Here is a 6,168-nt window from a genome sequence, read left to right as displayed (position 1 = left end):
AAAGATACAATAAAGGCATGATCTCTTCTATTAAAAAATGAAAGGCAATAACAAACTGCAGAAAAGCAAACAAAAGGCTTGTCTTAGTTTGTTTTCTGTTGCTATCAGGATACCATATACTGGGTAATTTTTTTTTTTTTTTTTGAGTTGGAGTCTCACTCTGTCGCCCAGACTGGAGTACAGTGGCCGCTCCCAGCCACCGCAGCCTCGACCTGCTGGGCTCCGGTGATCCTTCCGCCTCAGCCTTCCAATTAGCTGGAACTACAGGTGCACGCTACCACACCTGGCTAATTTTTGATTTATTGTAGAGATGAGGTGTCGCCAAGTTGCCCAGACGGGTCTCGAGCCCACAGGCTCAGGCAATCCACTCACCTCAGCCTCCCAAAGTGCAGGATCACAGGCTGAGCCACCGAGCCCAGCTATACTGGGTAATTTTTAAAGAAAAGAAATGTACTGACCTGCTCCACTTACACCAAGCAACCCAGCCCAGGCAGACGCGTGCTGGAGTGCAGACATCAGCCTCCCGGATTTTCTCCAGAAAGGAAAGCGCTTCCACCTAGGGTCAAGCGAGTCACAGGCAACCCCAGCTCTCACCTCGCCCCCCACCACCACTCCCACGCCCTACCACTTTCCCCCACCTTCCCCCCACTTGAAGGCATGAGGACTGCCCCCTGATTTTTGAATCCGGCGCCCGCCAGGGAGAGGCAAGTCCACGCGGGTTCCACACCTCCGCCCGCCCCCCTCCCAGGCTCTAGGCCCAGAGGTTGTGACAGCCACGGCCCAGGCAAAAAAAAGAAAAAAAAAGAAAAGAAATATATTTCTTGCAGTTCTGAAGGAGTTCTAAAGGCTGGAAAGACCAGCAGCATGACACTGGCATCTGGTGAGGGCCTTTTTGTGGTGTCATAACATGGCAAAGGCCATGACATGGTAAGAGGACAAGAGTGTATGACAGCTCAGGTCTTTCATCCCTTTATAAGGCCACCAGTCCCAGCATGGGAACCCTACCTGGATGGTCTCATCTAATCTTAATTCCTTCCAAAGGCTCCACCTCCAAATACCAACATATAAATTTGGGGATTAAGTATCTAATATACAAAATTTGGGGAAATGGTCAAGCCATAAGAAGGCTGTATTACACAGTCAGCTTTTAGTAGAAGCAAACCAAAATACAGCATGATATTTGAGCAAATGGTGGAAAATTTTGACCTTGACACTTGGGATATTCTCTTTCAAATGGCCAAGTTTAGTGACCAAAGGTTACATTTATCTTTCTAAAAGCTCATTCTAACACGATTCTATAGTGAATATTCATAATACTGTTTAAAATAATAGTGTTTTTTAGGTGGTGTCATAACCACCTATGGTGGCTCAGCCTGTAATCCCAGTACTTTGGGAGGCCGAGGAGAGTGGATTGCCTGAGCCCACAAGTTTGAGACCCACCCAGGCAACTTGGCGAGACCTTGTCTCTATAATAAATAAAAAATTAGCCAGGTGCGGTAGCGCGCACCTGTAGTTCTGGCTACTTGGAAGGCTGAGGCGGGAGGATCACCAGAGCCCAGCAGGTCAAGGCTGTGGTGGCTGGGAGAGTGCCACTGCACTCCAGCCTGGGCAACAGAGTGAGACTTCAACTCAAAAATAAATAAACAAATACAGTAAAATAGTAGTGTTTTAAACACTATTTCCAAGGACCAGCAAAATAAAAATAAAAAATTCAATATTTAATACGTTTTTAAAAAAGAGATGGGAAGGCAGGCTTGGTGGCTCAGCCTGTAATCCCGCACTTTTGGGAGGCTGAGGAGAGTGGATTGCCTGAGCCCGCGGGTTTGAGACCTCCCCGGGCAACTTGGTGAGACCTCATCTCTACAATAAATTAAAAAATTAGCCGGGTGTGGTAGCCTGCGCCTGTAGTTCCAGCTACTTGGAAGGCTGAGGCAGAAGGATCGCCAGAGCCCAGCAGGTCGAGGCTGCGGTGGCCAGGAGCGGCCACTGCACTCCAGTCTGGGCAACAGAGTGAGACTCCAACTCAAAAAAAAAATAAAAAGGGGCAGAGGGAGATGGAGTTTTGCTATGTTGTCCAGGCTGGTCTCCAACTCCTGGGCTCCAGCAATTCTCCTGCCTCAGCCTCCTGAATACCTGGGATGACAGGTGCACAACTGCATCTAGCTTTAATTTTTCAAATTTTAGAGTTTATTGTTGACAAGTTATTGAATTTATACTTATATAATATAAGTATATTATATATACTTATATAATATAAATCCCCTAAACCTTAACAATGTGTTTTAGTCAGAGTTCTCTAAAAAGAATACATACACACATACACACACACACACACGCATTTGTGTATATATATGTAAAATGTAATGATCCACAATATATATTTCATAGGCCAGGTGTGGTGGCTCACTCCTGTAATTCCAACATTTTGAAAAGCTAAGGTGGGAGAGTTGTTAAGTCCAGGAGTTCGAGGCCAGCCTGGGTAACATAGCAAGACCTTGTCTCTAGAAAATAATAAAACAATTAGCCAGGTATGATGGTGCACACCTATAGTCCCAGCTACTTGGGAGGCTGAGGCAAAAGAATCACCGAGCCCTGGGTATCAAGGCTTTGGTGAGCCATGATTGTGCCTTACTGCACTCTACCCTGGACCACAGAGTAAAACCCTGACTCAAAAAATAAATAAATAAAAAATAACACACACACACACACACACACACACACACACACACACACACACACGCATACACATAAATCATAAAGAATTGGCTCACATGATTATGGAGGCTGGCAAATTCTAAGATCTTCAGTGAGTTGGTAAGCTGGAGACTCAGTAAGGTCAGTTTTAGTCCAATTCCAAAGGCCTGAGACCCAGGAGAGCCAATGGTGTATTCCAATTCAAAGGCCAGCATGCAAAGGCCCAGGAACATTTCAGTTTGACTCTAAAGGCAGGGAAAAAACCCGTGTCTGGGTTCAAAGGTTGTCAAGAAGGAAGAATTCTCTAGTCCTTGGGGGAGGGTCAGTCTTTTGTTTTCTAGTCAAGCCTTCAACTGGCTGGATGAGGCCCACCCACTTTAGGGAGGACAATCGGCTCTACCCAGTTCATTGATTTAAATGTTAATCTCATCCAAAAGCACCCTGGCAGAAAAATCTAGACTAGTGTCTGACCAGCTATTTGGACACTTTGTGCCCTAGTCAAGCTGACACATAAAAGTAACCATCATACAATGTAAAGGTAAGTTGGGAGTCCAGGAGGAAAGGGAGGAGGGCAGACAGTGTCAGTCCCCTCATCTCCCCATTTTATGTAATAGAAAGTCACCAGAAACATCCTCCCACTGATGGATACAAAACAGAGGTCAACATACATAAAGTTATGTGAGCAAACACTAGAATGAAAACTATGATGAAAATTGAGAGATGCGACAGAAGGGGAGAGGAGGTGAGAGGCGGGTCGAGGTGCTCAACTCTTCCTCTTATTTTTCACATCAGGGAACGATAAATACTACCCGAAGCTGATAAAACAAGATAAGTATATGAGAGGTATACTGTGACCATCAGTGCTAGAAATAGAAATTGGTAACAGTGGTTTCTTGTGAGTTGTGGCACTGAGACTTGATTGTGGAGGAGGGAGAGGAGAGATTATTTTTCACTTGATATCTTTCTGTATTACTGGAATTGTTTTAACCCACACACATGCAGTTCTTTTATAATTACAGTACAGCATGATTTTATTTTTAACTCTTTGAATTCTAACAACTAGCTGGCTTGGACAGCCACTGCGCTAGACAGTCTCTGGAAATGTCATTTCCTGTAAGCTTCTTCTGCAGTAGAGTCATGGACAGGGGTAAGATGCCTACTGGTCTTCAGTGAATTTCATGGTAAAAAAAGATGTTTAGAAAATGTTGGCTTAAATGGTCTTCCAAAACGACTGCATACCATTAAAAGAACAATGATTTGAGATTGCTTAATAAATCACTTCAAAAATGCAACTTTTAATTTCTATTAAAAGTGAATTTTAAATGTTAAGCATTTGGATTATTCTGATTTGTATTTTGAATTTTATTTTTCTCTGAAAACCAATCAAGAGCAGAGAAAAGCATGCCAGCTATGTAAAGAAACCAAGACAGAGGTAAAGCTTTGCCTCCTTCCTTCAATTTAATGTTTAAAGAAGCAGCTGGAGCATGATCTGTTACAGAAATAACAGAAATGAGGAAGAAACTATCTGCAAAGGAAATCCACAGAAAGAACTTTCTGAGATCAGAAACATTTATGAGGCCAGGTGGGGACACGATACAAAGAAAATGCTCATCTAATTCAAATTCTGGCCTGTCATTCATGGTAACGCCCACACTGAGGTTAGGCACCTGAAAAGGTGAGTTGTGGCAACATTTGGACTCAATCAAGAACATTAAGGCCAGGTGCAGTGGCTCAGCCTGCAGTCCCAGCACTTTGGGAGGCCGAGGCAAGAGGATTGCCTGAGCCCAAGCATTCGAGACCAGCCTGGGCAATTTAGCAAGACCTCGTCTCTACAGTAAATCAAAAAAACTAGCCGGGTGTGGTGGCCTGTGGTTCCAGGTACTTGGAAGGTTGTGGCGCAAGGATCGCCTAAGCCCAGCAGGTGGAGGCTGTGGTGGCTGTGAGCATGCCACTGCACTCCAGCCTGGGCGACAAGAGACTCCAAAAAAAAAAAAAAGAAAGAAAAGAACATTAAGAGGCAGGGTGAACTGGGCTCAGTGGCTCAGCCTGTAATCCCGTGTCTTGGGAGGCTGAGGTGAGTAGATTGCCTGAGCCTGTGGGTTCGAGACCCACCTGGGCAACTTGGTGAGATCTCACCTCTATAATAAATCAAAAAAATTAGCTGAGGCGTTAGGATCACCGGAGCCCAGCAGGTCGAGGCTGCAGTGGCCGGGAGCGGCCACTGCACTCCAGTCTGGGCAACTGAGTCAGACTCCAACTCAAAACAAAACAACAACAACAGCAACAATAAATTAGCTGGGCATGGTGGTGCATACCTATGGTTCCAGCTACGTGGAAGGCTGAGGTGGAAGAATTGCCTAAGCCAAGCAGGTTGACGACAGAGTGGGCGACAGAGTGAGACTCCAACTCAGAAAAAAAAAAAAAAAAAAAAGAACATTAAGAGTTCTTGAATGACTACAGGTCCATTTTCAAGGGGCATTTTCAGAATTTTGCTGTTTATCAGTGAAAAAGTCATTTTTTAAATTTTGGAAGAACAGGGAATCTCTATGGGCATCAGGCAAATAATTGAACTGTCTTTAATGCAGAAAAAAACCATTTACAACAGAAAGAGACAGCTCGTGCAGGAGCAAAGACTTTGTTCTGGATTCCTAAATTCTGCGGGGTCTGCAGTGGCTTCAAGGTGTTTCAGCCTCTCCCGGGCTCACAGATACCATCAAGGTCACTGTAGCCAGGGTCTCTTGCCCACGGCTGATGTATTCATCTACTTAGGCTGTCACAGCAACATAAACCACAGGCTGGATGACTTTCTTACCGCATTGGACCCTGGAAGTCCTAGGTCCAGGCGAGGCAGTTGGTTTCTTCTGAGCCTTCTGTTCCAGGCCTGTAGATGGCGCCCTCTTGCCGTGTCTTCACGTGAGTCGCCCCTCAGTCTATGCATCCTAATCGCTGTTTTAAAGACACCGGTCATATTGGATTAGGGCCCACCCATGTGTTCTCATTTTACATTAATTACCTATTTTATTTCATTTCATTTTGTTTTGTTTTTTGAGTCAGAGTCTCACTCTGTCGCCCAGGCTGGAGTGCAGTGGCACCATCAAAGCTCACCGCAGCCTCCACTTGCTGAGCTCAGGTGATCCTTCCACTTTAGCCTCATGGGTAGCTGGGACTACAGGCATGCACTACCAGCCAGGCGAATTTTTTTTGGCTATTTTATAGAGAGGAGGTCTCACTATTTGCTTAGGCTCTTCTTGAACTTCTGGACTCAAGCAGTCCTTCTGCCTCCGGCCTCCCAAAGTGCTGAGATTATAGGTGTGGGCCACCACTCTCAACCATTAATTAGCACTTTAAAGGCTCTATCTCCAAATACAGACACAGCTTGAAGTACTGGGGGTGAGAACCCTAACCTTTGAATTTTAGGGGGACAGGATTCAGTCCATAACATCCCAGCAGATCTTTTTTTTTTTTTTTTTTTTT

The sequence above is a fragment of the Carlito syrichta genome, unplaced genomic scaffold, assembly GCF_000164805.1.
Source record: "Carlito syrichta isolate Samal-C Ts95f unplaced genomic scaffold, Tarsius_syrichta-2.0.1 Scaffold304726, whole genome shotgun sequence".
NCBI lineage: Eukaryota > Metazoa > Chordata > Mammalia > Primates > Tarsiidae > Carlito > Carlito syrichta.
Note: the sequence above shows the minus strand (reverse complement) of the source record.